Source organism: Zingiber officinale, chromosome 7A, assembly GCF_018446385.1.
Source record: "Zingiber officinale cultivar Zhangliang chromosome 7A, Zo_v1.1, whole genome shotgun sequence".
Lineage (NCBI taxonomy): Eukaryota > Viridiplantae > Streptophyta > Magnoliopsida > Zingiberales > Zingiberaceae > Zingiber > Zingiber officinale.
The window spans coordinates 60,349,601-60,362,011 of record NC_055998.1 but is presented as its reverse complement, the minus strand read 5'-3'; the positions used below and the strand labels follow the sequence as shown (position 1 = coordinate 60,362,011).

General features: G+C 39.0%; 1 non-coding gene across 1 annotated transcript; it reads left to right on the top strand.

Annotated features, from left to right (window-relative positions):
* The first annotated feature begins 10,626 nt into the window (after positions 1 to 10,626).
* LOC122003113 lies at positions 10,627 to 10,732 on the top strand. Its single transcript, XR_006117786.1, has one exon. It is a non-coding gene; the product is annotated as a small nucleolar RNA R71 (small nucleolar RNA).
* The last annotated feature ends 1,679 nt before the right edge of the window (positions 10,733 to 12,411 follow it).

The window sequence follows — 12,411 nt, the reverse complement described above, 5'->3', positions numbered from 1 at the left end:
TAATCTAGCCTATTCCATGTAATGATAGCTTCTCAAACAAGAGTTTGATAGAAAGAGTCAATAAATCCTCAAACATAAGAACCTCTCACAATAGGACAAGTAAACTCTGCACTCCTAAATGTCCGAACAATGCCATGCGTCCATCTCGCCTACTTCGTCCACATGCCTTCCGTCACATTCTGGTAGACGTCCTCACTTGTAATGTAGTATCATGAGTCTACGAACCCAGCAAGTACAATCTGATATGAATAATATGGCATCCATAAAATAGCAGGAATAGTAGCTAGTAGACATATAACTTATCTCAAATATACTAAACCGGAAAAAGTATGATATGTAAAAGTTCCTACATAGCTAACAAGGGTAAATATGTCACATATCCGATAACGACTAATAGAGCCAGTCAAATAGTCCCATGTCCCTAGAGATACCTCCTAGAGAACATGTAGTCATATAGCCGAAGCAAACATAAATAAATTATCAGTCAAGTTTGGAAGGTCCCTCCCCGGAGCTCATCCCGGGGCTCCCAACCAGTACTATCACCACATATGCTCGTACTCATCGAATTAGCCATAGTAAATAAACTTAAATTATCCTTATCATTCTTTGTAGTCATACATGAACAGTATCATTCTTTGCAGTCGTACATTAACAGTAAAGAAAGATTAGCTCTACTCTTACTACAGTCATGCTTATTGTAACACCCATAAATTTCCTTTCCTCCAAAAAGAATAAAAAGAAATAGAAGAAGAGAAAAGAAATAAAAATATATTCATGAATGGCCCAGGCTAGGATTTGAACCCGGTGACCACTAATAGAGACAGTCAAACAGTCTCATGGCTCTAAAGGTACCTCCTAGAGAACATGCAGTTATATAGCCGAAGCTAACATAAATAAATTATCAGTCAAGTTTGGAAGGGCCCTCCCTGGAGCTCATCTTGGGGCACCCAACCCGTACTGTCACCACATATGATCATACTCATCCAATTAGCCACAGTAAATAAACTTAAATTATCCTTATCATTCTTTGTAGTCATACATGAATAGTAACATTCTTTGCAGTCATACATGAACAGTAAAGAAAGATTAGCTCTACTCTTACTACAGTTATGCTTATTGTAACACCCATAAATTTTCTTTCCTCCAAAAAGAATAAAAAGAAATAGAAGAAGAGAAAAGAAATAAAAATATATTCATGAATGGCCCAGGCTAGGATTTGAATCTGAGACCTCTTAGTTGAGATTGGTTTAAGTAGCCATTAGGTGGTGGTAATACATCACATGAGTAATATGAAATAATTCATTATATGTAGATCATGTGTGAAGAGATGCTTCAACTTCCACTTAATATAAAAGGGGAGGGATGAGATTAAAACCTAATTTTCATTTCCTCTTCTCCTCTAGCCAAAATTTCCCCTTCCTCCTTTCAAGTTTCGGCCAAGAACCTTAGGGCTCCAAGTCTTAAGGCTTTCCAAGGGGAGAATCTAAGGGGAGGGTCTCTTCCAAGGAGATAGTTCACGCAAGGAAGGGTGTCTTGGAGATTAAAGCGTGCAAGAGAGGATTGTCTTCCCTACACCTTATGATAGTAAGATCTAGCGAAAAGATGTAAGTACTACTCACCTGCAGTATAAGTTACTTCGAAGATGCATTTTGTAATGTCTTTTATGCATGATTTAGAAGATACATGTTGAGATATGCTTTAGACATGTTAGTAAAGATGCATGTCATGTTATGTAAGATGCCCTCTAAGGTTCTAGGGATTAAGAGCATGTGTAGGGAATCTAGAATTGCTTTCCATTTAGTTTTGGGGCTAAGAAGCATCTTCAAGTGCCCTAAAATGCTTCCCTATAAGGGTGAGAGGATTAAGCACACATAAGGTGTTTGGTTAAATGCCAAGCAAGTACAAGTACAAGAAATTAATAGTTAAAAGAAAGTATTTACTCTAGAAAGGCATGTACTGGACACAAGGTCCATGGGTGGGCTCCTAGATCGCCCCTAGGCTCCTAGACCGCCTAGTAGTACCTTGATAGGTTCAGGATTAGTTACCTCGGATCTTATTAAGGATGCGCGCAAAGTGGTAAAATGTCAGGCCCAAGCAAGTAATTATTATTTTCACTAGTTATGTAATATAACATTTTCAAAATTCATTGATTGTCTTCGTGGAAGCCTTCCTAAGTTTGAGAACTTGAGTTATAAAGTGCAGCATTGATAAAACCTATAATATGCCAAGATTCCTGTTTTTATTATATTACTAGCATGGTTTGAGTTGATATTTTGTATGATCATCCTATTTAAAAATGCATGTCGTGTATAACTATGATTTATGCGTTTTGGCATGAATTATGGTCAAGTGTAAGTTTTGTACTTTTTGCAAGCAGTTTTAAAAGCATGTTCTCTTTAAATGCATCATTTTGTGAGTAGATGATACTTATTAAGCATTCACTTATAGATTTGCATTTCCTTATATTGCAGATAAAGGTAAAGGAGAGCTCGAGTAGGAGGAGGTAGCAGGAGCGATGCATTGTGTATGTGTGACGGAACAATGGAAGAAGATTTGGGAACTTGTGAACATCTGAATATGTTAGAACTGATGCTAAAGTATCTTTCTCCTTTCTTCTTTACATGAAATGCTATCATTAGTTGCTTAGGATAAATTTATCGATTTGGTAGTAATTGGAGTGACAAGGATAAGTACAGAGGGGAAGGACAAACCTTTTTTAGAGTGGGGTGTGACCTCCCATGACCTGTGTCATGGCCGTGCGGATTCACACGACCCCCTACCTCCTCCTCTCGGCCAAGGTGACACGATTGTGTAGATTCACATGGCCGTGCACCTCTTCCTCTCGGCTAAGGGGACACGATCGTGCACCCCTTCTTCTCTGCCAAGGTGACACGACCGTGTGGATTCACACGGTCGTGCACTTCTTCTCCTCGGCCAACGTGACATGGCCGTGTGGATTCACACGGCCATGCACTTCTTCCCCTCGGCCAAGGGTACATGGCCGTGTGGATTCAAACGATCGTGTACCTCTCTCTCTTGGCCAAGGGGACACGGTCTTGTGGGTTCACACGGCCGTGCAGCTTTTCTTAGCTCCATGTCATGTCCTATCAGTCGAACAAGTTAGAGTAGACCTATGGGTTGAGTAGTACATAATGTGTAAGAATGACAAAAATTTAAGATGTACAACTAAGGGTAACGTTTGTACCTTATGAGGTAAAAGGAAACTGTGTCCTATTTATTTAGGTTGATGATGTCCCCTTGAGGAGCTCATAAAGATTATCATATAAACCCTGCAGGTGGACTTAGTCCGACATGATAATAAAGTTGAGTGGTACTACTCTTGGAGTCAGATGTTAATTAAGTGAGTTGTTAGTAACTCATTTAATTAACGGGCATGCGATATCTTAAACACAGGGAGATTAACACACTCATGATATGTAAGAGCCCATATTGTATGGGATTGGTGTGGTAGTTCAATAATGACCCTTTAACGGTATGGGTTATTATTGATGAACTTGAGTTGGGTGTTCGGGTCGAACACAGGAAGCACAAGTTCATCAGGAGGCCAAAACTAATTCCTCCTCTTGGTCCCTGTTGTAGCCTCTATAAAGCCTCGCATCCACCCATCTATAACCGGGTTTGGTTTAACTTGATTTAGTTTAACTTAACTTGGTTTGATTTAACTTAACTTAGTTTAGTTTAACTTAACTTGGTTCGGTTTAACTTAGCTTGGTTTGGTCTAACTTAACTTGGTTTGGTTTAACAAAGTTTGTTTAGATTTTTTCTAAATAAAATTTTTTTAATTTTTCTTTCCTTGTAACCGACGGCTAGTCTATAAAAGGCAGTAGGATGTGGCCCTTAAAACCTAACTTTCTTATTCTCTACAATTTCTTCTCTCCTTGTGGTTGCCGCCCCCTCTCCTCCTCCTAGGACCCGCAGAACAACTTCCTTTTCTCCTCCTCCTTGTGGCTGACTCCTCTTCTCCACCTAGGGACGGCTCCTCTCCTCCTCCTAGGGCCGGCGGCACAACTCCCTTCTCTCCTTGTGGTTTCCGCCCCCTCTCCTCATAGGGTCGGCACCCCTTTCTCCTCCTTGAGGGTGGCAGCTTGAAGAAAGGGAAGAAGAGGAAGAAAAGCAAGAAGAGGAAGAAAAGAAAGAAAAGGAAGAAGAAGAGAAGGAAGAAGATTAGAAGGTGCCCTATCCTAGCGACTCCTTTTGTAACCGACGGTTTGGAAGAGAAGAAAAGAAGGGTGGTGTTGTCTTGGTATATCGTCGCTCATACGTGTTGGATCGAGATCGCGCTAGAGGGGGGGTGAATAGCGCTCGTGGCTATTTCGTTCGATTTTCGGAATCGTAAAACTATCGGAGCAATTAAAACGTCGTTCAGAAATTAATGCAGTGGAAATGAAATAGAGAAACACACACAGAAGAACACGGAGGATTTACTTCGTTTGGAGCCTAAGGCGACTCCTACTCGAAGGCCCGCGATCCTTGATCGCTTCCGGTGGGCAACAACTATAAGATCGTAAATTTACAAAAGATGATTTACAAGAAATGCAATAAATAAATTATACCGACAATAGGAAATTCTAAATTGAAGGTTCGGGTCATCGGCGTCAAGTTGCAGCACTTCGAGATGAGTTCGTTAGCAGCTGAATGCAGAAGGAAGACTTGGAATTCGTTGATTCAAGCTACTGGTCAAACCCCCTTTATAAATAGTGTTCAAGGCGCTTTGAATGCTACCCAAGGTGCCTTGAATAGGCCGAGTCAGCCGCGAAGATAAGGAGCGAACTGGTCGAATCTTATCACAGATTCAAGGCGCCTTCCACTGTTCACAGGGCGCCTTCATCTGTTCAAGGCGCCTTCCACTGTTCATCAAGGCGCCTTGAACAGTTTCTCGCAGCCAGCTCCAGCCTTGCACCCGAGGCGCCTCCAAGCTCCATGAAGGCGCCTCAGACACTATTCATCCGAGGCTTTAGGTTGCTCCTTTGCACCTGCAAGATACGTTAGTCCCAAACACTACCCTACAGCACAAAGTTAGCACATAATACAATAAATATGATAAATGAAGTATTGACAGTCTCCGGACTATCCGAATCTGACTTCGAGTTTCCAATCGGAAACCCTAGGTCGACCCGACGCCTACTGTTCCCTCTACGGGGAACGCGTCCTCACCTACTCCACTCAGGAGATTTACCTGTTGCCAGTACGATCCTCCAGATCGACTGGACTTTTGCTCAGCACTCGACGCTTCCGGAATTTCTGCTGGACATCCGCTTCCCGGCTAGTCCAGTCTTTCACCTGGTTCGCGACACCAAGACTTTCCACCTAGGGTTACCACCCCCTAGGACTTTTGCCTGAAGCTATCGACCTGCCAAGTCTTTCCGCATAGGGTTACCACCCCCTATGACCTAGGGTTACCACCCCCTAGGGTTTATCTTTTGCCTAACCGCAGTTAGGACTTTCCTGAGACACTCAATCAACATGTTAGATAGCAACAATCCTTAACTTTGAATCCTTTTCCATTATCAAAACTCAGGTTCGATCGTCGGATGCTTCCCGCACCAACAATCTCCCCCTTTTTGATTATGGCAACTCAAATTCAAAGTTAAGTCAACAAACGAATAGATGAATACAGGCAAATTTGCTAAGAATAGATGAACACATTTAACAACGCAAATTTGCTAATGTAAACCCTACGAATTTAAAGTTTTAGTGCCAACTATATGCTCCCCCTTAACTGTTGCTCCCCTTTTATATTTTAAATTTGAATTTTATATTTACAATTTTGCTACTCTCCCCCTTGGCCATATATCAAAAATAAGCAAGAATAGTTATTTGAATAACTAGTTTTTAAGACCACTTAACAATCATTTTTTAGCTAAGTGACAAGATGATGTTAGCTCTTTGGAAGTTGAGTGAACATTATAAAACTGTTAGGAAGTGGATCTTTTTGATAGATTTTAAAAGCTAGTAAAAATATAATTTTTTAAAAAGTTACGTTTTAATCTTTGAACGTACTGAGTGTTACGCTCCGCAAGTGTACGGAAATGTCGCAAGTAATATAAAAGATTATCATATCCACAGGGACTGGAATAAGCACTAGAAATGTCTCAATGCGAATTAGCTAAACAACTATCCAATCGTTTCAAATGCAAAGTAAGGGTAAACAAATCTAATATTAAAGATCAACAAACAAGAGTTTAGTGTTTTGGGTTATGATAAAGGGAGATTCTAGGAGTTTCAGTTTCTTTGTAGGATTTCTGGAATGTAAATGGTTCACCAATTCTTATCCCTCAATTGCCAAACATGTAGAAAGTTGCCGGTTCTCTCTTGCAATAGATAACCGGCTAAGGATTGAGAAATGTATCTAAATATGATCAATTAGATGTGAACCTACGTTGTCCTTACACAGAAGCGCACCTATTACTATGCCTTCCTCAGATATCAACATAGAAGCCCACAACTTATTAATCTATCAAGATACAAGAAACTAATCACAAAATCCATCCTACTCTCTTGAATATTCCTATTTCCTCTTCAAGATTATCTCTCAAACGTCCTTACACGGGCTTGCACCTGTCACGTGGATCCCTCGGATGATCGAGTGAGAGTTTATCTTTACAAAGTCCACAAGAAATCCAAACAATCAATCAAGAATGAGAATTAAGCACAAATCAGCATTAATCATTCAAGATCTAATTGATACAAGCAAGACAATGTCATTGAAACAAGAAAATGGCAAATCCATAAGAAATTACATCAATCCATCATACAAATACTCCCTTAATCCTAGAATACAAGATCTACTCCATGAATCGAGGAAGAAAACCCGAAGAAATAAAGAATACAAGCATTTCTTAAATCCCCAATCCAAGAAACCAAGAAAAGGGGGAAAGAGAAAACTTATCTACGAAGAAGCCTCGTCTTCGGATCCAATCCTCGCTCCGGAGTCGAAATCATCAATAACTCCCCTTGAATCGCCCAGAAATCCTCCCAAGATTGGGAGGAAACCACCAAATCTTGCCTTCTCCCAAAGGGGGAGAGATCCCCTTTCAATTCATGAAGGAAGGTTTAAATAGAGGAGGGAATCGGGCGCCACACGGCCCCTCGACACGGCCGTGTGAGATCCACACGGCCATGTCCAGTTCCTTCTCTGCCAATGCTGCACGGCCGTGTGGTGCACACGGCCAAGGCCCTCCTGCTCTCTGGAAATGCTACACGGCCGTGTGGTGCACACGGCCGCCACCTGCTTGGTCTCTGGAAACCTCACATGGCCGTGTAAATTCACACGGCCACCACATGCTTGGCCTCTGGAAACCTCACATGGCCGTGTAGATTCACACGGCCACCACCTGCTTGGCCTCTGGAAACCTCACATGGCCGTGTAGATGCACACGGCCATGTAAGACATCTGCTCTGATTTCTTCAAATCAAGACACGGCCGTGTGAGATTCACACGGCCATGTCCTCTTCCCTTCCTGTTAAGACTACACGGCCATGTGTGGTACACGGCCTGATGATCTCTCCCTTCAATTACTTCCAAACTTGCCCGAGGACGCATAATCTTCACCAATTTCGACTCCTATGTACAGAAAATGCATAAAAAGCAGATCTCCGAACCAAAAGAGTAAATATGCTAAAAGGAAAGCTGGAAGTATAAAAATACATAGATCAAGCATGCTCAAAGTATGTAAATGTGCGTAAAAACATACATAAAAGAGTATATAATCTACGCACATCACACCCCCAGACTTAAACCTTTGCTTGTCCTCATGCAAAATGCTGCAGTCTAAATTCATATGTTCTACAACACATTCATAAAACCTAGTGCACTTTCCTAATTCTATCAAAAAGTTTCATTAACAAGCATGATCATGGAAACAAGTAAAGTATGGTTCAAGCATAAGAATCTTGTGCACAGTGTAAAAGTAACTCAACACCCTTCAAGTTTCAATCCATGTCCTAGTCAAGTCGTCATCAAATTTGAATTCCTAATGTTTCCAGTGAAAGACAAGTAACCAGTGATAGGCACTTACTCACCATTCACTTGGTTCATATTTCTCAACTAACCCAAGGTCTCAAAGGTGTGCTCAATCTCAAGAGAAGCTAAGTAGTCATTTCCCCAGTAACCTAACTCGGTCTCAAAGGGGTAACTTGCTAGATTCCACTCATGACAACTATTTTTTATATCCCCCCTTTTTTTTTTTTTTTTATAAGTGTTTGCATTGTGCAAAACTTATTCATAAATGTACTTTTAGCACACATGTTGGGATATTTTGATTTTTCCAAATGAGCTTTAATGATTTGAGCCTCATCCAGTAACCAAAATGAAAGTTGAGAAATCACCATGGAAACCAAGTACTAAGCAAACAAGATGAATCATGACTATTTCAATGACATCAACTATTCAAGCATCAAGCACAAGTGTAGTGAAGATAAAATCCTTAAGGTTGAACCAAAACTAAAACTCATCACCATAAGATTCTTAGCTTATTAATGCTTCCCAAGATAGAAAAAAGAACTACACAAAGTTTACTACTAGCATCATTCGAACATCATGAATCAAAACAATAATCGTGCTAACATTTCACTTGAATCCAAGAAAGCATATAAGTGAAGTTTTGATGTTCTCAAGATGTATGCCACAAAAAATCAAAACAAAATGCAAGACATAAGCAAAAACAAAAACAAACAAAGCAAATCAAATGCATCTAATGCATCCCCCCAGACTTAAATTTTTCATTGTCCCAATGAAAACTAAAAACAATGTGGAGGAGATTTTAAGAGAAGTTACCAAGTGATGAGCTCCAAATGGTTGACATTCATGTTTTTTTTTAAGATACTCCTCTATCCAATGTTCACAATCCTCCACAACTTTAAAATCTACAAAAATAAGATAGACAAGAAGAATTAAGTAGAGGGTATGATTTATTATCAACAAAATAAAAAGAAACTAAAAGTAAAATGAAAACAAGATTGAACTTGGGTTGCCTCCCAAGAAGCGCTTGTTTAAGGTCATCAGCTCGACCACCTCATTAGATTCATCTAAATCTTGCTCTTGGAGGGGTAAGATATTTTAGAACCCTCCTACCAAGGGCTCTTATTATGGAGGGAGCTTTCAATATTGGAGTTAAAAAGTGATGTATCGCCCTCTCCATCTTCGTCTTCTTTAAAGTTGTTTCAGGTGGTCGAAGACGGTTCAGTATGAGCTTCCCATTATTGGCCTCTCGAAAACCTACACACCCAAAAGAAAAACAAACCTCCCACAAGAATGTAATATAAGAAGGAACTAGAATCATATTAGTATGAATTGAGTATGTATCAAAAAATGAATCACATCCAACAAAATCAATCATAGGTACATCTATGAAATTTTCTAAAAGATCACTAAGAATACTAACCTTGCATTGTTGAGATGTACCTGAAAGTTCTAAACAATGGGATGTGACTTCTTCATAATTATGTAGTGGCTCTAGCTCAGGTGTTGATGATATCAATGATGGTGATTCTTGAGACTCTACTAGCTCTGTATAAGTCCCTACACATTGTTCCACAACATGATCAATTCTTAAAACCTCTAAGGGTTGTCTTGACAAAGGTGGTGATCCTTGAGATGCTGCTTCCACAACACAACTCCCTACACATTCTTCCATATCATCATCATCAACACATACATCAAAAAATAAACCAACATCTATGTCCTCAATAGGAGAATCAATAACAAGAGGATCAATAACTTCACTTGCAGTTTTAAGTTGATCTACCACATCACATTCATCATCTGAAAATTCAATGTCACTATGACACCTTATAAAATTTTGAGGTAGATCTGAAAACTTATTTACCACTACATTATCAATAAAATCCTCATCTGAAAAATCTTCATCTTCATATATATTCAAAAATCTACACTCAACCATATCAGTGTCACAGGATTTGCCGAAGTCTTTATTTTCATTGACCCCCACTAACCTTTGTGGAAAAGGAACCCTTAGTGAAGGTCCTGGGAAAGACTGAACTCCCTTTTTCCCAAATTCCCTTTGAGCTTTTGGAGGAGGTCCAACTTGCTTATCTAATGTTGGTGTGATTAATCGTTGAGGGAAAGGTACTTCTGGCCTTTGGGAACTTCCTAGAGAAATGGAATTGAGTTCTTGTGATCTTCTATTATTCTTCTCCTCAATTCTAAACATGTCATTCTTCAGAAGTTCTTCATGATTTTTGCCACTTCTCAACCCAACATCATCACACTTTTCATTGGATCTTGACTGTGTAGGAGGGGGATCTTCTTTAAACCATTTTGAAACAATACTATCAAGCTTTGCCCCCAAATGTTTGAACTCCTCACTCTGTGACTTGTGAATTTCAACATTTTTAGGTGGTTGAATTTCATTTTGTTTGACAGGCTCTCTTACATTTATGGCTTGCACTTCTTGAATATCTGAGGGAAATTCCATCCAACTTTTGTTCGACCATTCATGGAGGTTCAATGTCACTTGATCAATTAACGAATAAGCTTCATCTACACTTTTGTCCATAAAAGAACCTCCAGCTGATGAATCCAATAAAGTCTTGTCTGAGAAAGAAATTCCCCCATAGAATATGTGCAAAATCAACCATTTTTCAAAACCATGATGAGGGCACTGTCTTTGAAGACTCTTGAATCTATCCCATGCTTCAAATAATGATTCTCCATATGCCTGAGCAAAATTTGTTATGCAATTCCTCATATACACCGTTCTACTTGGAGGGAAAAAATGATTCAAAAATTGCTTCTCCAATTGTTCCCAACTTGTGATGCTTTGAGGACAGAGAGAATATAGCCAAGTCCTTGCTTTATCCTTGATACTGAAAGGAAATGTCATCAATCGAACTGCATCTGCTGATACTCCTTCACATTTCACCAAATCACAAATCTCTAAAAATGTTTCAAGATACAGATAAGGACTTTCTGATACTTCTCCTCCAAATTTGTGACCTTGTATCATGAAAATTATCTCTGGGTCTAGTTGGAAACTCTCTGCTTCAATTTGAGGTTGCACAATGGGAGATAAAAATCTTGCAGAAAAGGGTGTAGAAAAATTTCTCATGGGCCTGCTTGACATGTTAGTGCTCATGGATATTCAAGAAGAAAAAGAAAATTATCAAGAATCAAAAACAAGAAATAAAATGCAATATGAAAAGCAAGAAAACAAATGCAGAATTTAAATTGCAAGAAAGAAAGTGCATAATGAAAACAAGAAAGAAAAGATAAAAGGAAATAGAAAAATATCTAGAATAATTCATATGCTAAAAATTGCAAGATATGTTTACAAAAGAAAAGAAGAAAGAAACTAGATCAAAAGAGAAAACAGAGAAAAGTTAGATTAGAGTGCTACAAACCAAGAATGCAAAGTTAGAATTAGAATTAGAATTGCAACAAAAAGAATCGTTAAGAATGTTATTCAAGAAAGGAAAAACTTTTGAAAACATAATTCTAACAATTAGTTATAACTATGCAAATCAAAAGAAAGAAAGAAAAGTTATGTTTAGTCTAACTCAATTGATAATTCCTAATGTTATAGCGCAGTCCCCGGCAACGGCGCCAAAAACTTGTTACGCTCCGCAAGTGTACGGAAATGTCGCAAGTAATATAAAAGATTATCGTATCCACAGGGACTGGAATAAGCACTATAAATGTCTCAATGCGAATTAGCTAAACAACTATCCAATCGTTTCAAATGCAAAGTAAGGGTAAACAAATCTAATATTAAAGATCAACAAACAAGAGTTTAGTGTTTTGGGTTATGATAAAGGGAGATTCTAGGAGTTTCGGTTTCTTTGTAGGATTTCTCGAATGTAAATGGTTCACCAATTCTTATCCCTCAATTGCCAAACATGTAGAAAGTTGTCGGTTCTCTCTTGCAATAGATAACCGGCTAAGGACTGAGAAATGTATCTAAATATGATCAATTAGATGTGAACCTACGTTGTCCTTACACAGAAGCGCACCTATTACTATGCCTTCCTCGAATATCAACATAGAAGCCCACAACTTATTAATCTATCAAGATACAAGAAACTAATCACAAAATCCATCCTACTCTCTTGAATATTCCTATTTCCTCTTCAAGATTATCTCTCAAACGTCCTTACACGGGCTTGCACCTGTCACGTGGATCCCTCGGATGATCGAGTGAGAGTTTATCTTTACAAAGTCCACAAGAAATCCAAACAATCAATCAAGAATGAGAATTAAGCACAAATCACCATTAATCATTCAAGATCTAATTGATACAAGCAAGACAATGTCATTGAAACAAGAAAATGGCAAATCCATAAGAAATTACATCAATCCATCATACAAATACTCCCTTAATCCTAGAATACAAGATCTACTCCATGAATCGAGGAAGAAAACCTGAAGAAATA